The sequence below is a fragment of the Thrips palmi genome, unplaced genomic scaffold, assembly GCF_012932325.1.
Source record: "Thrips palmi isolate BJ-2018 unplaced genomic scaffold, TpBJ-2018v1 HiC_scaffold_19, whole genome shotgun sequence".
Taxonomy (NCBI): Eukaryota; Metazoa; Arthropoda; class Insecta; order Thysanoptera; family Thripidae; genus Thrips; species Thrips palmi.
In genome coordinates, this window is record NW_023144628.1 from 9382884 (window position 1) to 9406136 (window position 23253).

Below are 23253 nucleotides of genomic sequence, written 5' to 3' on the forward strand. Positions count from 1 at the left end.
ACATATTCACGATCTGAGGGCTGCAGTTCAACTTCTAGTATAGGAAAGGGCCGTAGCGTTACGCTGCACAGTGGGCCAGAAGAACGGTGGAGCCGGCCAAAATACTGAACGCGCTTTGAGCTCCAGAGCCACTGGATGGGACTTGATCGAGCGTGTGACCCCACCAATGAATTGCTCTTCGAACCAGGAATCCATTGGTGGGGTCACACGCTCGGTTCCAGTCCTGTTTAGAGATTCTGGAGCCCGAAACGCGTCTAGAGTTTCGGCCGCCTCCACCGCTCTTCTGGCCCACCCACTGTGCACCGCAGGCTGAGCTTCATTGTCGTCGCTGTGTCTCTCTCGCACTTATGGTGTTCCCCGAGAGGTGGGAGCGCGACAGAGCGACGGAAAGCACTCAGTCTTACGAACTGCGCTCTCAACTGCAGGCCCATGTGGCCCATGTCAGAATTCGACTTGAAAAGTACCGGTAGCGCGGGTTGAAAAAACAGCGATTTGCGAGTGGGGGCGAAGTCCCATTGCATGAACACAGACAGTTTTAGATCCGCCAGGACCCGACCGCCAAACTCGGCGCCCCGCCCCGCCCCGCCCCGCACTCTGAGCCTCCCTGCCTGCCGCTTATCGCAGTACGTAATTTCGCTGATTTGTTATCGCCCTGGTTGTTTCCTGGTTGAACGACATTTCGGGCGGCGCGGCTCGGCGCGGCTCGGCACGCCTCGGCGGACGCTCCGACTAGAGGAGCAGAGATAGAAGAGAAGCGACTCGCGAAGAGTGAGAGAGAGAGAGAGAGAGAGAGAGAGAGAGAGAGAGAGAGAGAGAGAGAGAGAGAGAGAGAGAGAGAGAGAGAGAGAGATGCGGCTGAAATGTGCCGAAAAGACATGCAGGGGGGGAGGAAAAATGTGGATTTGTGGAGTCCAAAAATGACAAATAAACATGCACTGCAAGGAAACTCCGCACCGCTTTTAGGGTGCGAGCAGCAAGGCTGATTCCGAGAGTCGTTTTCATCACTCCGTCTCTCTCCCGCTCTCGCACGGGGGTGTTCCGTATGGTTGCGAGAAAGGCAGAGCGACGAAAACGACTCTCGGAATCAGTCTGCAGCTTGCTTCCCTTCGTGGACCGCTACGCGCCCCACACCTGTCCCCTCTATACCGTTCGACGGTGTGTGTGTGTGTGTGAGTGGAGATACGGGGGAGGATGCACCGGGACGCACTACACCAGAAAGGCGGCAAAAAAGGGCCAAACAATCGACGGATACAGTGCGCGTCCCTTCCAGTCCCTTCCGGCGGAGAGATCGGCCACCGGATTCCCACGACGCCCTCACCTGTCATGTGTTGGTGTTGGTGTCATAAAAAAGCGGGCAACAAGTACAAACGGATGAGGTACAAACGGTATCACACTCAGGCTCGGACTGGCTCGGACGTCGAGGGAAGCCTTTTACGGCGACTAGATTGGACACAGTGGCCGCCCAAAGTCAGCAAAATCAGCAAATTTCCGAGATTCGACTACTTTTTGACCAAATTGGTCGGAAAATCGTTGCGGTCAAAGCCAAAATCGTTGTGGTCAACGTCTTCGCGATACAGGGCATGAAAGAGTAGGGTCTTAAGAATACTAGGGCGTCGAGGGAGGCCTTTTACGGCGACTAGATTGGACACAGTGGCCGCCCAAAGTCAGCAAAATCAGCAAATTTCCGAGATTCGACTACTTTTTGACCAAATTGGTCGGAAAATCGTTGCGGTCAAAGCCAAAATCGTTGTGGTCAACGTCTTCGCGATACAGGGCATGAAAGAGTAGGGTCTTAAGAATACTAGGGCGTCGAGGGAGGCCTTTTACGGCGACTAGATTGGACACAGTGGCCGCCCAAAGTCAGCAAAATCAGCAAATTTCCGAGATTCGACTACTTTTTGACCAAATTGGTCGGAAAATCGTTGCGGTCAAAGCCAAAATCGTTGTGGTCAACGTCTTCGCGATACAGGGCATGAAAGAGTAGGGTCTTAAGAATACTAGGGCGTCGAGGGAGGCCTTTTACGGCGACTAGATTGGACACAGTGGCCACCCAAAGTCACCAAAATCAGCAAATTACCGAGATTTGACCACTTTTTGACCAACTTGGTCGGAAAATCGTTGCGGTCAAAGCCAAAATCGTTGTGGTCAACGTCTTCCCGATACAGGGCATGAAAGAGTAGGGTCTTAAGAATACTAGGGCGTCGAGGTAGGCCGTTGCCCGCAATTAGATCGGACGCAGTGGCCGCCCAAAATCAGCGAAAACGGCTACTTTCGGAGATTCAGTCACTCTTTGACCAACTTTGTGACGTTACTGGTCCCAAACCCGAAGGCCCCGGCAGATTTTTCTGCCTGTCTGCCCTGGCCAGCCCGAGCCTGCACACTGATCGCATCATGGAAGAACTTCTCGTAATGACGATCAAAGAAAATTGAAGTCAAAATTATTGTTCCATCGGGTTTTGCCCACCCTCCTCCGTCTGTTCTGTCTGTGTGTCTGTCCGTCCTCCGTCCGTCCGTATGCGCATGAAAAGGATGGTGTGCTTCCGGTGGTAGTCACAGAGAGCCATAAGAGGGCGAGGAGAAACGATCTAAACTTCTTTGGAATTTCTACGAAAACTCTTCAAAAATTCCATGAGCCGCAATGAAAATTTTTCTGATATTTGTGAAATTTTTATTTTTTCCCCGCGGTGAACGAGAGGGACACAGGAACCCGTTACCTCCACTGCCGGGTTGGGCCGGACTCTCGTAACGGTGTGGGTCCGAGCCGAGCCCTGGGCACAGGGCCCGCCTGCTGACTGATCCCGAGAGTCGTTCTCGTCGCTCTGTCTCTCTCGCACTCACAAGTGCGTCCCCCATAGGTGCGAGAGAGGCAGAGTGACGAAAGCGACTCTCAGTGTGCTGGGCCGGCTGCCGGAACAGCTGGCCACGCGAGGAGCCGAGCCGGCTTGGATTAGTGGGAGGGAGGTACCCCCCCCCCCCCTCACTTGCCCGGTCAGAGAGACTGAAGGGCCTAAAGCGCACTTAGCCCACCCAGCACGTCGCGCGTCATCGGTGCCGTCCGGTGCCGTCGTCGCGGCGGTGGACCGTGGTGGACCACGTCAAGACAAGCTCAGGCCGCGATCGGTTTGTCGCTCTGTCTCTCTCGCACCCTCAAGGGGAGCCCCACGAGTGCGAGAGAGACAGAGCGACAAAGCGTTTCATCTGAATCGCTCGGCAGCATACCGTCGTAGACATGTCCCGGGATCACACACTACTGTTTATGTAGAATTTTGTTTACTTGCCACTTGCACGATTGTGCATGCGGGGAATTTGCATAATATTATGCGTGAAAATGGATAAATTTATGCGAATTTCTGCAAAATTTTATGCCAAACGTCACGCAGGTTGTGCATCACGACGTACCAAAATCTACATAAACATTTAGTGTGCACTCCGAACAGTACGCTTCGTCGCTCTCTGGCGCTCTTCAGAGACATCCCCTAAGGCTGCGCGAGGCGAGAGAGAGAGAGAGAGAGAGAGAGAGAGAGAGAGAGAGAGAGAGAGAGAGAGAGAGAGAGAGAGAGAGAGGGAGACAGCGCGACTGAAGCACTGTTCGCAATCAGCCTTGCAGTCATTCATTACTCCGCGTCATTATTGTTACGAGATGTCGACTCGGCCGGCTGCCTCCTGGCAGCTCGCTAATCAGCGGCTGGACCGTGTGTGCGTTACGACCGCGACGAACTTGCGCACACACACACACACACACAGTCGCAAGTCGTAAAAATCAAAGCAAGCCGCGCAGCGACTTAATAAATCCTATCCCATTGCTGCAACGCTTTGCTCTGTGTGTGTCTGTGTGTGTGCGCGCGCCTGTGTGCCTGTCTGTGTGTGCGCGCGCCTGTGTGCCTGTCTGTGTGTGTGCGCGCGCGCCTGCACCTAGGACTTGCCCTTGTCCATTATGGGCAGGCCGAACGACAAACGACCGCGCCATGAAAACCGGCCACCCTCCCTCGGGCTGGTTTTTGAACCCGCGACCGCTGCCGCCACCGACGCAGAGGCGGTGCAGGCGGAGGCGAGCACCAACCGTCCCTGGCCTCGGCCGCTGGAGGCTGACTCCAAACACCAGTGTGCTTTCGTCTGTTTTTCTCCGTTCCTCGATGGGGTTCATGAAGGAGACGACCGAACACGCAGAGCGTCGTCGCAGAGCGAGGAAGCTGTCGTTCGGACTCGCTCGTGCTGGAGCAGGGTGACGTCATGACTAGTTTGGCGCGTCTAGCCGCTCGGCGGGGCGGGGCGGGGCGGGGCGGGGCGGGGTTGCCTCGGCGGCCGACTGACTGAGTGGCCGAGTGCGGCGCTGCGGCGCGGTGCAGCCACACCAAGGCGGCGCGGCGCGGCCCGTACAGTGGCGCGACGACCACGCTCACCATGGCGGTGCGGTGGGGCGGCGGGGCCGGTGGGGCGGTGCGCTGCGACGCGGTGCGGCAGCGCCAAGGCAGCGGCGGCGAGGCGCGAGGCGGCGCGGCAGCGAGGTCAACGGCCGCGTGACGTCACGGGGCGGACGCGGCGTATTGCGAACCGTGGGCGTCTTTCCACCGTCTTCCCCTTCCCCGCCTCCACCGCCGCCACACTGTAGGGACTCTAGCGCGGCGGCAGCGCGGCGGCGGCGCAGTGTAGCGCAGCGGGGCTGTTTGTTTGCCGGACGGATTTTTCACAGGCTGATTGCACCAAGGCCGGATCGAAAAGTGGCGTCGAGTCGAGGACGACGACGACGACGGCGCCGGGGCACAGCGCCCGGCACCCGCCAGCAGACTGATTCCGAGAGTCGTTTTCGTCGCTCTGTCTCTCTGGGCGTCCCGTATAGGTGCTGTCGCCGCTCAAACTGGCCTCATGCGCGGAAGAGTTTCCGCGAGTCGCCGCGAGATGGCGCTGCGCGCGCCGAGCCGCCGCCCGCTCGCGCTGGCGACCCACGTTGTTGTATTCGCTAGTCGGTAAGCCATTCCTTTGTATTGTCAGAATAGCATCGTATCTTGACCATGGTGTTTGGAAGAAAGACAGTCCCTTGGGTCGAACGACCGTACCTTACCTTCAGCCCCCAACTCCAGAATGCCACCCAATCTTTCAGACCCTACACTTTTGGAAAATATGGCTCGCTTACAGCCCCTCGTTTCAGGATCAGTCAGCGACGCGCCCCCACGGCGAGTGCCTCCGTGCTCTCTTTAGACAAGTGACAACAAGAAAGCAGCGACCAACCACCCCGCTCCACCCCACCCCACCCCGCCCCGCCCCGCCTTGCCCCGCCCCGCCCCGCCCCGCCCCGCCTTCTTCACCGGTCCAGCAGGGCGCGGCGGCGAGGAGGCGGTGCGCGCGCCCAAGATGCGCGGGCGACGCGATGCAGGATGCAGGCCGGGCTTGTGTACTCGCCCATTTGCGTCTATTTGCGGCGCGCGAACCGGCAAAGCAGCGAAGCAGCGCGGGGGGGGGGGACCGGGGGATGGGGTCTAGGTGGGGACGTCTGGGTGGGGGACCTAGACAGGGACCTCCAGGAGGATATTTTGGAGCCACGGCTTAGTGCCTGAGGTTGCGATACTTGTCAGACCAAGAGTATACTCCAGGCCTAGAGCATTTCCCCAGGCCTAGAGCATTTCTGCAGACCAAGAGCACTTCTCCAGGCCAAGTATATTTCTCCAGGCCAAGAGCATTTCTCCAGGCCAAGAACATTTCTCCACGTCAAGAACATTTCCCCACGCTAAGAGCATTTCTGCAGGCCAAGAGCACTTCTCCAGGCCAAGTGTCTATTCTCCAGGCCAAGTACATTTCTCCACGAAAAAGAGCATTTCTGCAGGCCAAGAACATTTCTCCAGAACGGGTGTGCCGCCGCTGAACTGTCGAACCCCGGCGAGCGAGTCTCGGCAAGACGACTCCACACAGTGGGCCAGAAGACCGGTGGAGGCGGCCAAAACTCTAGGCGCGTTTTGAGCTCCAGAGTCGCTAAATGGGTCTCGAACGGAACGTGTGACCCCACCAATGGATTCCTCGTTCGGAAAGCAATCCATTGATGGGGTCACACGTTCCGTTCGAGACCCATCTAGCGACTCTGGAGCTCAAAACGCGTCTAGAGTTTTGGCCGCCTCCGCCGGTCTTCTGGCCCACTGTGCTCCACCCGCGTCAACGGTCCAGCGAGCGCCGTGGCGGTTAGGCCAGGCCCCCGCAGCCCTGCGCGGCGGGTTGCCTACCCGCCGCCTGCCCGCTCCGCCGCCAGGCCGCGCCACCGTGCAGTGGCAGCTCGGCAAGGCCCGCCGCCGCACAGTGGGCCAGAACACGGTGGCGGCAGCCAAAATTCTAGTCGCGTTTTGAGCTCCAGAGTCGCTAGATGGGACTCGAACCGAACGTGTGACCTTACCGATCGGTTGCTCTCCGAACCTGGAGTCCATTGGCGGGATCGCACACGTTCGGTTCGAGTCCTGATTACAGCGACTCTGGCGCTCAAAACGCGTCTGGCATTTTGGCCGCCCTCACCGGTCTTCTGGCAAATCCACTGTGCGCCGGCGCCATCGCGCGGTGAAGCCCTCCTCCGCAACTCCAATTCTCTCGCTAAACAAACCGGAAGTGGAAAGCGAAATGTGCAAACAAGGAAAGAAAAATGAAATGAGACGAGCGAAGGAGGAAAGGAAAACAAGTACGACAGTAATCAATTTATTCGTGGTCCGAAAGTGGGCGGCGTCTTGGGGCCCTTTCGGCGAAGGGCCTCTTGACTCGCCACCCCCTCCTCGGCGGGGAACCTTAAAAAAAACTAAGTCTGGCCGCGACAGGCGCGACAATCGAAGCAGGCCTTCTTTCGTGGGGCAACCCTATTGGTCTGCAGCGATTACCTTGCCTTGGTGGCGAATGACAACCTTAGGCCTAAAGCGATTACCTTGCCTCGGTGGTGAGTGGCAACCCTAGGCCCCCAGCGATTACCTGCCTTGGTGGCGGCCGAACGGCAAACCGAATGGTGGCATGCTTGGTTAGGCATGATTTAGCTTCCCGTCGGCGACTTTCCCTTTTCGCGTTTCGTGAAGCTGCCGCCGACGCAGCGCGCGCAGCGCCAAGCCCCCCCCCCCCCGGCCAACCCTTCTTCCTCGTCCGATTTTCCTTCCCGCCAACCCCTGATGGATCAGCCGCACGCCGCAGCTCCGAGCAACCAAGTGGAGCATGAGGGGTTACCGTGTTACAGTGTGCGCAGAAGGGCGCGGAACAGAGTTGGCCGAGACAGCCGCCGGCACCGTGCTTTCGTCGCTCTGTCCACCCTGTCCCTCTCGCACTCGCGGGGAGACCCGCAAGGGGTGCGAGAGAGACAGCGCGACGAAGGCGGCACTGTTCGAAGTGAGCCCCGCTGAGCCGCGTTATGTAGTCGCGAGGCTCCACGGAAAATCACGATGACGCCGGTGAGGTGAGAGTGATGCTGGATTTGGACAGGTCCTGCCGCTTTCTCCGGCAGACTCCAGACTCCGGACCCAGCCGGGTTGGCCCACGGTCCGCCTCGCTCGGCCACGGACGCCGCGGAGTCCACAGCGCACAGTGGGCCAGAAGCAGGCCAGAAGACCGGTGGAGGCGGCCAAAAGTTCTAGACGCGTTTTGAGCTGCTGAGTCTCTAAATGGGGCTCGAACCGCACGTGCGATCCCACCAATGGATTCCTCCTTTGGAGAGCAATCCATTGGCAGGGTTAGACGTTCGGTTCGAGTACTGATTATCGACTCTGGAGCTCAAAATGGGTCTAGAGTTTTGGCCGCCGGCGCTGGGCTACCCGTTTCTGTTCCGCGCTACGGATCGCTCTTCCCAGTCCGCGGCTTCGCCTTGCCTGAGTCGGGCCAGAATCCCGGCGGCGGCGGCCAAAACCCAAGACGCGTTTTGAGCCCCACAGTCGCTAAATAGGACCCGAATCGAACTTTTGACCCCACCAATGGATTCCTCATTCGGAGAGCAATCCATTGGTGGGGTCACGCGCATGGTTCAAGCCCCATTTAGCGACTCTGGAGCTCAAAACGCGTGACTGACTATTTCGGCCGTCCCCACCGGACTTCTGGACACCGTGGTCCCGTCGCTGACTGAGTCCGGCCGTCGGTACAGTGGCGTGGCGAGGTTCCGATCCGCGACATCAAACAATTACGATACGGAGAAAGTGCGCCACTCATTAGCATACTACACTGGGCAGCTAAAAGCGGCCCGGCTGCTTGCTCTTGTCAGAGGAGAAAGAGACAGGTCTGGCGTGGCGGGGCCTGCCTGGCCAAAGCGACTGACGGTGACGTCGGCCACTCGAAGGCTCGAACCGCCGCCGCGAGCTCTCGCTTCGCTTGCGCGGCTTGCGCTTACCGCGTATGGAGTTGGTGTTGGTGTGGCTGGACGTGGTGGACTTGGAGTCCGAGAACGGCGACAGCGCGCTGGGCGGCGGACTGGTGGAGTCCGCCGAGGTGACGTCGCGGTCCCCGGAGCAGCTCGCGTCCTCTTCGGGCACCAGGCCGAGGCGGCTGGCGGCTGCCGCTGCTGCTGCTGCAGCAGCCGCCGCCGCAGCCGCCCCCGCCGCCGCCGCCCCCGGGCCCGCCCCTGGGGCGGCGGACGCCCAGCCGCGGCCGAACTGCTGGCCGCAGAACAGTTCTAGCGCCTCCTCCATGGCGCCCGGCTCGCTGCCCGGCTCGCTGCCCGGCTACACTGCCAAAGTCGCCGGCGCATGGGGCGCGTCATGGGGCATGGGGGCGCGGCGGGGTGGTGGGGGCGGCCGGCCCCGCGTGGGCCCTTGGCTGCCCGGGGGCGGCGGGGGCTCCGTCCGCATCCGGGGCCCAGAGCGGGCGCTGTCACAGTGTGTCACAGGACGCCCAGAGCACCACGGCGTCGTCGTCACAGCGTCGAGTCTTCAAGCCTGGAAGCGCACTACCTCTAAGTCCTTTGCTCCTCCTGGTCGCAGCGTCGCAGCCATGAGGTCGCAAACCCTGGTCAAAACCTGGTCACACTATTGGTCACACTTTTGGTCACAATCGTGGTGGGGTTGATCACCGGCCCCAGGCCACACTGCCGGGGCAGGATTATGATACCCTCTCGCCACTACACTGTCACTGGCAGATGGCCCCCTCGCCGACCGCCCAGCACCAGCACACTGATTTCGAGAGACGGTTTCGTCGCTCTGTCTCTCTCGCACCTATACGGGACGCCGCATGAGTGCGAGAGAGACAGCGCGACGGCCAACGATAGCAGCATTGCGCCACGGCAGCCACGGCCCACTGGCAGAATCGCGAAGCGCCAAGCGCCAAAGGCGAGAACGGTGCAGGTGCGTGCAGGTGCGGCACCAGCGAGGGCGAGAGAGACAGAGAGAGACGGACTTGAATCTCCGTCCCGGCGGGCCCAGCCAAGGCCCAGCAGCGCGCCGAGCGGTCGTTCACCTCGGGCCTCGCCTCTCTCTGTCTGGGCCCCTCTCGCCGCATCTGCCTCTTTCTCTCTCTCTCTCTCTCTCTCTCTCTCTCTCTCTCTCTCTCTCTCTCTCTCTCTCTCTCTCTCTCTCTCATCAAAACGCCTCGGTTCGCCCCCTCGTGTTCGTTGGTTGGTTCCAGAGAGTGTTTGTTCCGAACGAGAGCGTAAAAAGACGACAAGGACGAATCAGAGGCGGAAGAAAAGAGAGAGATAGAGGGGAGAGAGAGAGACGGGAGCCTCGAGGACCACGTGAGTGCCTCGCAGTGCCGTGGCAAGGAAAGCAGGTGTCCCAGGGATGCCGCGAGGCGTTCGTCATGTCCGGGCCCGGCTGAGCGATTCCGCACATCGTCGCTCTGTCTCTCTCGCTCTCATGGTCCGTCAAGGGTGCGAGAGAGAGAGAGAGAGAGAGAGAGAGAGAGAGAGAGAGAGGAGAGGAGAGAGAGAGAGAGAGAGAGAGAGAGAGAGAGAGAGAGAGAGAGAGAGAGGAGTGCGGCCGCCCCACCGCGTCCCGCCTTCATTGAAGCCCTGGCCGCTCACTTAGCGAATCGCTGCCGCCTACACCCGTTTTTTCCGTTTTCCTCAAGGGAAACTAAGCATGATTTGGTGGAATGCAGCGGTCCGATTTTTGCGCTCTTGTCTCCTCTTTTTCTATTTCCCTCCTTTTTTCCATCTCCGTCTCTCTCTCTCCCTCTCTCTCCGCGAGTCAAGCCGAGCGTTTTGGGCGCATAGCAGCAGGGCGTGGCAGCGCGTAGCGGGCCGGGACCATGGCCGGGACCATGGCCGGGACCGCGGGCTGGCTGGTTGGGACTGCCGAAATGGCCGGGAGGTCATTGACTCCGAGCGGGCGGCCCGGCCAGGCGGCCAGCCAGCCAGCCAGCATGGACTCGGCGAGGGCCTCGACGGAGCACTCGTGGACTCGTGTGGGCTTGGGCCGGGTTACACTGTGGTTACACTTGAGCACCTGCGAGAGCGTCCAGGGTCCAGGTCCGGACCGCCGTTCGGCCCAAGTCGAAGACGCGAAAACGCCCAACAGGAGCAGAGCCCAGGCGGTTGGCCCAACCACGCCCGGCCGTTGCACTTCGCGAACGGCGGCGGGCTGCCTGCCTGCCTGGCGGCGGGGCTCGCGTTTTCCGAAGGCAGTCATTCTCCTTCCACAGGGGCCGACAGGGGCATAGGGACCCTTCAGCCCTTGGTATCGCGGTGCGACCTGGGCCATGGGCCGAGGGCCACCGCGGACCCTTTACTTGTCTTTACTGCGAGCAGTCACGCGCTAGGCCAGGCGCCTCGCCGACGTCGCGACCGCCCCGCCCCGCCCCGCCCCGCCCCACCCGGCCCGTTCCGTTAGTCAATGAACCCATTCACAATTAGGCAGTCGGTGTGTCCTCGCCCTTTGGGGCCCGGCTCGGGCGGGCTCGGGGATAAAATTCCACCTACCGTACCTGCAATGCTCCGCCCAAAATTTTGCGGCTCTGGATATCGTTGGCGTGTCAATCGTGTATTAAAAGAGAAGCATACACTATAGTAGAAGGGTTTCGAATAGCAATGCTATTTTGTCGATTACGCTCGTTTACGCATTGAGTTGAGACATGTTATACTCTGTTTGTTGTTTTCTTGGATCTGCGATCCGAGATTTCAGTTATCCCGCACACTGGCGGCGGGACGTAGCGATTTCGTCGTGGGTCTGCAGCACCCAAAGCCCGGCGAAGGGCAGGGCCATATCGCTCGGCCAGGCGTACGCGGAACGCCCCACCCGCCCCCCCACCCCCCCTGCCCGGCCCCGCCCCACCCCCCCCCGGGCCCCCCCGCCCCCCCCGCCCCCAACCGCCCCCCCGCCCCAAACCCCCCCAACCCGCCCCCCCCCGCCCCCCGCCCCCCCCGCCCCACCCCGCCCCACCCGCCCCACCCCGCCCCGCCCCGCCCCACCCGCCCGCCCGCCCCGCCCCGACGCCGAATTCCTTGGTCGGGTTGACGGGGAACCGGGAAAGGGGAAGGGGGCGCCGACCGGCGGCGGATGAGGTCCGCGTCAGCCACCACCGGCCGCGCCCACCGCGCCCACCGCGCCGGCCCACACGTCCACGACGACGGCGGCGGTCTCGGCCTGCTCCCAGAGCACCCCGAACGGCAGGGTCGCGGTGCGGGTCAACCTCAGCAGGTTCCCTGACGGTGGCGGCCACGACCGCCAACACAAAGAAATGCCGCGTCCTGGCCAGACGCCCCCGACAACGACGCCGACGGCAACACCGACAACGACGCCGCTGACGACGCCGACGACGACGCCGCCGATGACGTCGACCGACCCCGACGACGCTGCCCCCGACGATGAGGACGCCGACGACGCCGTCGGGTGGCCGTGCTGTGCGCCGAGGGCCGACTCGAAGTGCAAGGGCTCCACTTGGCGATTCGCTTCAGTCGAGAGAGATAAGCCCTTGGGCGGGAACAAAGCTGGCGGCAGTGGCGTAGCACGGCACAAGCTCGCGAACAGGTTTCCATGCATGACAAAGAAGAAAACGGCGCAAAAATTGTTCGAAAAAGCTTTGTGCAGGTGTTCATTTTCAAACCCTAATACAAAAGAATGAGAAAAGTGCAAGACACTTTATTCCCATTATGAGGGTTTCCCTTTGTCACAGTGGAAATCGGAATCGGAAAACAATTTCGCATTCCTGAGAAAGTTTTCCTTGTTTTCTCTCTGTGCCGAATTCACAGAATTATTGCGGGTACAATTTCACCGCGTGACTTTTAAGTAGAGGGTACCACCAGCCCGCCAAAAAAGAGGGGGGGGGGTGTGAGGGGTGTGAAGCGAAAATGTGCTGCGCGTGTGGACGTCATGTGGCTAAACGCTTCGAAAACTCCAACTCCCTGCCGCACGCTCCGCACGCTCCACTCGCTCGGCGCTCGGCGGGGAGCGGCGGCGGCCACACGCGGAAGGGACCGCGAGCGCGAGCCCGCAATCTTGACGGCTTACAGGAGGATGCATCATAATATTTTTCTTTTATCTTGCCCGCCCGGCGTCACTATCTTGGCGCCAACGGGCGTCGTCCGGGGAGAGGGGGGGAGGGGGAGTCGAATCAAAATTCAAGGGGTAAATCCGTCCCTCGCCGTCTCTGCGCCCCCTCCCCCCTTTCCCCACCCCGAGCAGGGCCGCCAGGGGGCTCTACCACGGTGTTGACGACGCGGCTAGGACACTCGTGCTAGAGTGTGGTGGCGGTACCGACCGCCGCGCTCTGCTACGCCCTGCCACCACCCATTCATTCCCTCATTCATGCATTCATTCGTATCGACATTCATATTGGCCCGGCGGCGCGCGCGCGGCTGTTCCCGCGTGGCCATGTTATCGCATTCATCGCGCACGCCAATGTGAATGTAAATGTGAATTCTGAGGTGGGATTTTCGGGGGCCGCGCCGCGCGCACGACTTGCAGTGCAGCGACGCGGGGGTCGTCCAATGAACGTGGCGGCAGCGCGCAGCGAAGCAGGCCATCGTTCGGGGGGGGGGGGGAGGAGGAGGAGGAATCTCACAGTGTTGACGAATCCGTCACAGCTAGAAGGGTTGGCAATTCCCAAGGAATACTCGATCGGTCCGGCCAGGACAGAGGGAGGGAGAGAGAGGGGGGGGGGCATGTTCGGAATCGCTGCGCGCGGCCATGTCTTCCGGTTGTGGCAGAGCGAGCCGCACGGAATCGCAGGGAACGCAGGCACGGATACAGGGCGCCTGGCCTACACAACCTCCTGAAAGGTAGGCAAGCAGCCCTATTTTCCCCCTGTTTGTCGGCAAAAAAAAAGAGCTAATTTGCCCCGCTTCCCCCTTTAGAAGTTCGCCTCTCGCCACTGAGGGAGAGACCAGGGCCATAGGACGAAGTCGCGCACGCCCCACCCCCCCGCACGCATGGTTTTTCTCTACCTACCCCCCCCCCCCCCCCCCCCGGCCGAACGCAGTGGTGGGTCCAGAGCCAACCTGGCTGGGCAAAGTGGGTGGTAGCGTTATTTGCCTACTTGTAGTGGCGAAGATGTCTTGCCTATCCTTTCTGGCGGCTATCTCAGCGGGCCAAAGGAAAGTCAGCTGTTCCCTCGCCCTCCCACTGGATCCGCCCCCAGTGTCCCAAAGGGAAAAACGGTTCCTGGTTTGCCCAGGAACTCCCGGGAAATCACCTATGTCTTTATCGTAGGCTTCCTGGGGAAACCAGGGAACGTTTCCCACCGTGTGGTGTCCCGTTTGAAACTGTATGCGAATGCGATTTCCCGGACGGCCCCCGCCTCGCGTCCACCCCATCCCCGTTCCCGGACGGCCCCCGCTGGTCGCGGTGCAGCTGCCGCTGGAGAAAGTACCAGGTCCGCCTGCCGGCCTGCCGGCCTGACGTAACAGTCCGCCTGGCAAAGGCACATCGCGCGGCGACGCGGCCACGCGCTGCGGGGAAGTTTGCAGGGAATATCACGGTGGCGTGCACGAAAAAAATAATTCAAAAAAAGGAATTTGTTGCACACTTAATGATGTGTACAATTTCGTACGAGACATCACAGTTTTTTGTGCACACGAAATTTTCGTACGCTTCGTCGAATGAAATAGTTTTCGCTACTTCGTTTTGTTTTGCTTTGAAATTATTGAGTGGATTGTTGTGACACAGAAGTCACTGGACAAATGAATGAAAAAATAAAGCCTCAAAACGAGCCTTATCCAGCCTTGCACTTGCAGGACTCACAGCTACTCACAGCCAGTGCTTTTGTCGAACGTTTCGCCCGCATTACGTTTGAATCACCGGAGGTGCTACCCCCCCTCCCCCGAATGCAACGCCGGTGGGGTGGGGGTGGGGGACCATCCTGTCCACCTGGTGGAAACGCACCGAAAGCGTCGGACCCCCTCCCCTTTCCCGTTCAATGTTTGAATGGGAAACAGTTGTCCGAAGAACAGCTATTCCCCGCTGTGCTCTTCGCATCCCCGACCCGGAAGGCAGGAACCCCCCCCCCCCCCCCCCCCCGGGGCCCCCAGGGCTCGCGGGTAGGGTGACCAGACTGTGACCAAAACTTTGGCGAAGTTTCAGAACGTCGTCCAAGCCACGACCTCATGGGTTGACCAGCGGTTTAGGATGTGGCCAGGATGTGACCAGGATGTGACCAGGGTGTGACCAAGGTGTGACCAGGATGTGACCAGGGTGCGACCAAAGCGCACGTCGTCGAATTATTCCATGGTGGCACTACTGCGGCGGGGCGGTCGAGTTAATCCATTGGTTAATCCATTTTGGCGTCGGCACTGTGGAAATCCTCTTCAGCACACCACTGCACTGCACTTGCACACTGCCCCGGCGTGGGGGTTAAAATCGAACCAGCTTAATTTGCCGAAAACGACCACCAAATCACTATATTTTTCCTTCCTCCGAAAAGCGAACTTTTCGAGGCAATCACCGCACAGAGCACCACCACTTTCAGAAAGAGCACTTGTTCCACTCAAAGGCACACGGACACACAAACACAACAGCACACACGACGGCCGATACTTCCTTCCCGAACGTCCCTCCCTCTCCCTCTCTCTCACTAAATTACAGAAAAGTGAACCAACGGCACGCACTGCAGCTGAGCGCACCACTCGCGCGCGTCGCGACGCCGACCTGGCCTGGCGGAGGCCTGGCGGTGCCCGGCGACCGTCTGGGCCTTCTCGGCGGAGAGGCGCGGCTCGCGGATCGGCTCGGCGCGGCCCTGGCGACGAGCCCTGCGCGGCGTGGACGGCGCGGACGGCGCGCGGCGAGCGCTGCGTACTGGCGGCACTGGGGCCCAGGACGGGCGGGAGGGACGGCGGCCGCGCGGCGTCGCGTCGAGTCGCTTGGCAGCGTAGCGGCGTGGCGCAGCGTGCCTCGTGCAGTCTGGAACTGAGCGCGGCGCGGCGGCGGCGCGGGGCGGCATCGGCCAAACGCCCCCACCCACCCCCTCCACCGCCCCGCGCCGCCGCCGCTCACCGCGCCGCCTTTCGCCCCGATATTTTTCGGCACGTGCGAGAGAGACGGAGCGAGGAAGCGCCCGAGACGCGCGCGCGCGCCCCGGCCGCGGGGGGAGGGGGTGGGGGCGGCGGGCAGGGGGGCGGGAAGGGCGCAGGGCTGCGCGGGGCGCGGGAAAACGGGTAAAATCCGAATTGCATCCCCACCCATCCCTTCACCACGATTTCCGCGAGGGGGCGATAAAACGGCGGTGCTGGTGGGGGCAGCACTAGCGCGTGAGGGAGAGAGGGAGAGAGAGGGAGAGCCCCCTTGGCCGCCTCGGGCGCAGGGAACAGGGGGCCTGCAGCATGCTTGCAGCAAGAAGTAGGCATTTGTGCATTTCGTGGGTCCGCGCGGCACCCTGGCAAAGAGAGGGCTCCCGGCTCGCAAGCCGCAACAGCCGAAAAACAAAACACACTCTGTGAGCCCCCTCCCCCTCTGCCACCTCTCCGCACATCTTTCTCCCCCCTCCCCCGCGCCGCCACCTCTCTCCGCCCGCCGGCCTCTCTCTTCCTCCTCCTTCCTAGTTCAACGACCTGAGTGCGGTGACGAAACGGGCCGCGCCGTGCTGAGCCGTACCGAGCGAGCCGAGCGCGGGGCGGACGGGTCGGGACGGGCGGACAGAGAAAGGCGGTGGGAGGGGGCGGGGCGAGCCGTGGGGGGGGGGAGGGGGGCAGGTGAGTCGCGCGGGTAGGCGAGGCTGGCGGGCGAGGCAAGGCGCTCGGATAAGCCATTGATACGCGACCACTCGGCCACAGTGCCGTAGCCGAAATCGCCCGGAATGGCGTGGCGGCGCGCGCGCGCGCGGCGCCGGCGGCGGCTCCGCCCGCGTGCGTCGCGGAGGTGCCGCACAGTGGGCCAGAGGACCGGTGGAGGCGGCCAAAGCTCTAGACGCGTTGAGCTCCAGAACAGGACTCGAATCGAACGTGTGACCCCACCAATGGATTCGCCGTTCAGAGAGCAATCCATTGGTGGGGTCACACGTTCGGTTCGAGTCCTGTTTAACGACTCTGGAGCTCAAAACGCGTTTAGAAGTTCAGCCGCCTCCACCGGTTTTCCGGCCCACTGTGTGCTGCGCTGAGTTCGACCACCGCTCTCGTAACTCCGTCTCCCTCGCACTCCTGGGGCGTCTCGCAGGGAGCGAGAGAGACGGCACTCGGAATCAGCCTCGGCGGAGCCGCGCGACGAGAAGCAGTCGAAGCAGTGCGCTGCGTGGCCGTGCGTGGCCGTGCCTGGCCGCCCACGACGCGTGCGCCGGCCATGGCCAGCCAGCGCGCGCCGATACCTGACTAAGGGGTGCGGGGTGAACGCCTCGCTTTTATCACCCAATGAACTCCTTAGGCACCCCCGCCCCGCCCCGGCCAATCGGCTGATGTCGTCAAGCGGTATTTTCGGCCCGGAGATAAAGCAGCCGAGCATGACGGAGATTGGAGCGAGGGTGGCTTCGATTCGATTCCCTGATTTCCCCGCACCGTGATTTCCCGTGCACACTGATTCCGAGAGTCGCTGTCTCTCTCGCACCTAGACGGGCCCCACCATGAGTGCGAGAGAGACAGCGCGACGAACACGCCTCTCGGAATCGGTCCGCTGGGGGTGCGGCTCGATGGCGTGCCTCTAGTGGGCCATACACTGGGCTATACACCGGAGTGCGAAATTATAGTGGCGCATCATGAGCGCTATGGTCACAATTCAACGGAACACCGCACAGTGGGCCAGAAGACCGGCGCAGGCGGCAAAACTTCGAGACGCGTTTTGACCTGCAGAGTCGCTGAACAGGACTCGGACCGAACGTGTGACCCCACCAACGGATTCCTCGTTCAAAGAGCAAATCCATTGATGAGATCACACGTTCGGTTCGAGTCCCACTCAGCGACTCAACGCGTCCAGAATTTGGGCCGCCTCCCCTGGTCTTCCGGCCCACTGCGCGGTGTCATGATGATGTCATCGGACATGCGTCGTGTTAGGCGCAGCTTTCCGCAAGAAAAACAAACCAAAACCAGGACCGAATAAGGCGGGCACCCTGACGGAGTGGGAGTGGCGGCCGAACGCGGTGGGCCGTCGTCGGGGCGCTCAGGACTTCAGGACTGAGCGGGCGGGAACGGTATCCTGGCGGCCCTGAGTGTCCTGGAGGTCCTCGTCGACCGCGACGTCGTCGACGGCCAGGGCGCGGCACTCGGTGCGCGGCCAGGGCGTGCCGGAAAACGGCGCCGAAAGCCGCAGCGCCGCGCGGCCAGGCCCGCCGATTCCGGACAGGCCCTGTCTCACTCGCACTCATGGGACGTGGCGCGCGGGTGCGAGAGAGACAGAGCGACGACAGTTTCGGAGTCCACCTGCTTGCTGGTAGAGCTCTTAAAAACCTGGACCGCGGGTACCCGGGTCGCCCGGGTAAGACCCGGGTTTGCGGGTAGACCCGGGTACCCGGGTTTGCGGGTAAACCCGTGGACCCGGGTCCCGGGTCTGCGGGTTTACCCGGAGCCTTGGATCCACCGCCCTAGAAGTAGGCAACACGGCCCACTGGAGCGCACTGCGTGTTGCCTACTGCCAGGGCGGTGGATCCAAGGCTCCGGGTAGACCCGCAGACCCGGGACCCGGGTCCACGGGTTTACCCGCATACCCGCGGACCCGGGTCTACCCGCGGACCCGGTCCAACCCGGGCGGGCGGGTAACCGGGTAACCCGGGTACCCGGGCAAAAGTCAGAGCCCTACTTGCTGGCCCTGTCCGCCCCGGGCAACGGCACCGCCAGCAGACGACGCCGCTGCCAGGCGGCGGCTATAGCGTCGCCGTGTCCGGGCCGCCCGCCCCGCCCGGCCCAACGGGACGGACGCAACGGGGCGGGGAAGGCGGCGCCGCGGCCCCCAAAAGCGTCGCGTCGCCCGCAAGGCTGAAAGGCGCCGTCCCGGTGGGTCAACCCAGGCCCAGGCCGTTATCGCCGGCCCGCTCCGCAGGGCACGCCCCCCCCCCTCCCGCCCGGCCCGTACACAAAAACAGAAAGAAAATGGCTTTTCGGCGACAAAAGAAGCGCCGTCTCAAATTTTGGCGTTTGACTCCAATTTTTGTTTTTCACCGAAGTGGTCTTTGTTGTTTCATTATGAACATGCAAGTATTCAGTCCAGCCTATCGTCATGACGACTATAGTCCCACCAAAGTTTTGTCGAGGATTTATTTACCGCAAGAGCGGGAAGCACAGCCCGCACGCCGGCGGCGGCGGCGGCTGGGCGCTCCCAAGTACTGTACAGTCGCGGAAAGCAGAACAGCCGTGGGCCGCGCGGCAGTGAAGAAGCAATAGCGAGTTATCAGCGCTTCGGTGATTGGATTCCGCCGCTATCTTCGCAGACGCCGCTGGACGCCGTCGAGGCGCCACGACGATGAGCACGTCGACGACCACGGAGACCGTCGCCGTCGCCGAGTCCGATCCCGCCGCACAGTGGGCGCAGACCGGCGCAGGTGGCCAAAATTCGAGACTCGTTTTGACCACCAGAGTCGCTAAACAGGATTCGAACGGAACGTGTGACCCCATCAATGGTTTCCACGTCCGGAGAGCAATCCATTGGTGGGGTCACACGTTCGGTTCTAGTCTGTAGGTCAAAACGCGTCTAGAATTTTGGCCGCCTCCACCGGTCTTCTGGCGGCCTACTGTGCGCCGCCGACTCCCGAACTGACCGCCAAAATCTCAAACTGGACCGCCGAACCTCGAATTGACCGCCAAACCTCAAACTGACGGCCAAACCCGATATACTGACCGCCGAACCCCAAACTGACCACCAAACCCCAAACTGACGGCCAAATCCCGAACCCCTCGCCGAACCTGGCGCCGAGCCTGGCGCCAAACCCCGGAACCCGCCGGCGACACGGGAGGTGCTCGCACCATCACGACGACAACGTGGCTGATTACAAATGGCGTGACCCTTCCACGGGGTGGCCGGGGGGTGGCGCAAAAAAAGTCGCCCTTTCTTGCCCCTCCCCCTCCCCTTCTCCGCAATTCGGATGTGGAGCAAACTACGGCGAGCATGCTGCTGCTGCTGCAAACTGCTGACGAGCTCCAAGACGTGCCACGGCGGCAGTGCGGTGGACGACTCGCCGGTGGGGGTGGGTGGGGGCGGGGCCGCGGGCTTCGGGGGTGTATGCAGCGCACCTTTGCAGGGCTTCTCGGTGCGGGGCCGCTGGTGCCGCCCCTTGCCGCCCCTTGCCGCCCCTTGCCGCCCCTTGCCGCCCCTTGCCGCCCCTTGCCGCCCCTTGCCGCCCCTTGCCGCCCCTTGCCGCCCCTTGCCGCCCCTTGCCGCCCCCGCAGTGGCGTCGCCGAAACCGGCCGCGCGGCCACAAGCAGCGGGGCAGGGGGGGGGGTTAATTTGCCCCCTCGAACTTGCACACCACCACCATCTCCTCCACCTCCTCCTCCTCCACCTCCTCCTCCGCGTCCTCCTCCTCCTCCTCCTCCTCCTCCACCTCCTCCTCCTCCTCCTCCTCCTCCTCCTCCTCCTCCTCCTCCTCCTCCTCCTCCTCCCCTCCTCCTCCTCCTCCTCCTCCTCCTCCTCCTCCTCCTCTCAAAGTGCCTCATCGCGACCGGATGATGCCGAGTGACGTCTCGTGTCGAGCGAGAATGCTGCTCGCCTTCTTCGCTCTAACCGGCCGAATTTTGTGAGTCGGAAGTTTCAGCCTTGGTTTCAACTCCATACTAGTCGCTTTCGTGAGTGAAAATGGTGCACCTGCCCTCTCATTTGACCGACTTCAGCAAAACTTTGGTTGAATTTGACGTCAAAATTCAATCAAATTTGACGTCAAAATTCAATCAAATTTGACGTCAAAATTCAATCAAATTTGACGTCAAAATTCAATCAAATTTGACGTCAAAATTCAATCAAATTTGACGTCAAAATTCAATCAGATTTGACGTCGAAATTCAATCAAATTTGACGTCGGAATTCAATCAAATTTGACGTCAAAATTCAATCAAATTTGACGTCAAAATTCAATCAAATTTGACGTCAAAACTCAACCTTATTTGACGTCGAAATTCAACATTGTTCAACGTCAAAATTCACCATTATTTGACGTCAAAATTCAACATCATTTACAGTCAAAACTCAACATTATTTTGCCCTGGTTTTGACATTGCTTTTTTGTCCGAGATGGTTCTCAGGAGGGACTCGAACTCGAACCCTCACGTGGGGGTAGCGAGTCGAAGGGCATAAAGAAGAAACGACCGAGAACACCCGCAGAGAAGTGTCTGAAGGCGCCGTCGCCCCATTGGTAATCAATCAAACAGGAGACGATCGGTGAACATGCATGATGAAGCCTTTGATCGCCTCACCCGTATGAATACCGGTAGAGGATGGCTTCTTTCAATCCACCCTGCTTGTATAACAGCCTCAGGAAAGAAAAAGAGAAACAGAAAAAAAAACAACTGCGTGTGATGAGGTTGACTTTTATAAATTTTGTTAGTTGTTGGGGTAATTATTCAAAGCAAGGCAACAGTATTCATGAAAAAAGAAAGGCACTCCGCTCGAAAACAGTAGCGAAATGGCTTGTCAGCCCTTCGTGTCGCAAAAAGGAGGCTGGATCAACGTTGAAACCCTATCGAGACTTGATTGTGACTATAAACGAAAACCGAAACGCGCTATCGAACAAAGGGACGTGGTTTTCACGGTTTTTACGTGCGGTCGCACGTAACATCAATGATCACCGTTTCCATAATTCATCTCTAAATAAATCCGTTTGCATCACTACTTCACCGTCGCCAACTCATCCAGGCTGAAGGACCCGGCTGCGTCACTGCGTCGTCACTGCGTGGGGCGCTCACCCGCAACAGAAGCACACAGTCAGGCAAGGGGTCACACAACTTTGCACTTTTCACTCGCGGCTTCTCTCTCTCTCTCTCTGTCTCTCTCTCTGTCTCTCTCTCTTCTCTCTCTCTCTCTCTCTCTCTCTCTCTCTCTCTCTCTCTCTCTCTCTCTCTCTCTGTGTCTTTGTCTCTCTCAAGTGACAGGATAGGCAGTCATAGACGTCATTTCGGTACAGCTACAACCATTTCCACTGCCGTGTCGACTGCCGCATTTCCCGGCACAACAAAACCTTGGGTACAAGGATCCGAGGCACGGGGCGCCGTGCGCCAAGCAAGGCTGGTTGCCACGGCAGCGCCTGGATGTCGCCAGCTGGCTCGTCAGCAGCGCATGGAATCGATTTTGCGGCACGCCTGGAACGCCCCTGGAACGCCCCAGGAACGCCCCTGGAACGCCCCTGAAACGCCCCTGGAACGCCACTTTGGAGGCTGCAGGAGAGCCCTTCCTGATGTATAGGGCGCGCCATGTGGAAAATTCTCATTGGTGCAGTCTATTTTGCATCCGGCGAGACGGAAACAAACAATAATAAAGGCCAACTTTGTTTTCTAGAGTAGGACTTTGATACCGCACACGCCGCACGCCTTCAGACGAAAACAACATCTCGTCTCTCTCTCTCTCTCTCTCTCTCTCTCTCTCTCTCTCTCTCTCTCTCTCTCTCTCTCTCTCTCTCTCTCTCTCTCTCCCACTCCCACACACACACCCCGCTGGCAAATCCAGCGACGTACGGAAGCAGAAAATACGCATATTCAGAGCCGCATTTTTGCTTCTCTCAGAAATAGAGATTTGTGTCTGTTACCCCTTCCCGACTATTTTATATCCGAACAAGAGCAACAATAGTAAAAAGGAAAGGATGGCTAGACTTAAGAGCCAGGCTGAGACTCCTCTCTGGCACGCACAGACACAGAAACGCGGACGCGCTCACGCACTGAATCTGCTATTCAGTATTCCACAACATCCCGTCCCTAAAAGTCCCAATCGGGCTCGCGACCCAAACAGCGAAGAGGAGAGTCGATCCGACCATGCAGCAGAGGAGCGTCAGCTCTAGCTGGAGGCGTGGCGTGGCGGGGCGGGGCGGGGCGTGGCACGCCGCGTGGGCGACAGGGTGGCGCCCGGCCCAGACAGCGTCTAGTCTAGGCCGCGGCGAGTCATCGCTTGGTCGCCAGCAGCCTGATTCTGAACAGTGCTCTCGTCACTCGGTCTCTCCCGCACCCCAGCGGAATGCGGCAAGAGAATGCTACGAGATCTTAGACAATACTTCTTTATCGAGTACTAGTATCGAGTACTAGAGGAGATCCAAGACAAGAGGCATCTTCAGCGAGTACTCGGGGAAGTCCTAGACAAAGAGTCTATGAAGCCTCGAGCTTCCGCTAATAAGCCGGCGCGCAGTGGGCAAGGAGGATGAGGTCAAAATCTCGGACGGGTTTTGAGCTCCAGAGTCGCTAAATGGGACTCGAACCGAACGTGTGACCCCACCAATGGATTGCTCTTCGAACGAGGAGTCCATTGGAGGGGTCACACGTTTGGTTTGAGTCCTGGTTTGCGGCTCTGGAACTCAAAACACGTCCACTGTTTTGGTCGCCTCCACCTCCACCGGTCTCTGGCCCACTGTGCAGCGCCCGAAAGCAGCCCCTTGAATTCGCTTCAAATCCGACACCCAGCCAGCCGCAGCCCGGCCCCGACGAGCCCGACGGCGGCCTAGGGCGGCCAAACCCGGCCGCGGACGGGCAGGGCTTCCGATCGGACGTGTGGCCACCCTAGGCTGCACCGCGGCTAGCGCGCTAGGCGGGGCGGGAGGCGGCGGGGCCGGGAAGGGGCCCACGGTGTCGCTAGCCGCGGAACTGGGTCAGTAAGAGATGAGGGAGCGGGGCGCAGCGGGGCGGGGAGGGGATTCGCGCATGCGCGGCGCGCGCGGTCATTGCCCCCACAGAGGCAGGCGGTGCGGCGCGGCGCGGCGTGGCGCGGCCCCCACTCCCACTGCACTCCCCACCCCTTTCATCTATCTGTGCGCTTCCCCTCGCCCCGCGCCAGGGGGCTGCGGGGG

The 23253-nt window shown here is 60.6% G+C and overlaps 1 protein-coding gene across 2 annotated transcripts in view; it reads right to left on the bottom strand.

Moving 5' to 3' along the window:
• Positions 1-23253, bottom strand: part of LOC117645744 (probable nuclear hormone receptor HR3) — a 110498-nt gene that overhangs the window by 42658 nt on the left and 44587 nt on the right. The gene's annotated exons all lie outside the window — the stretch shown is intronic.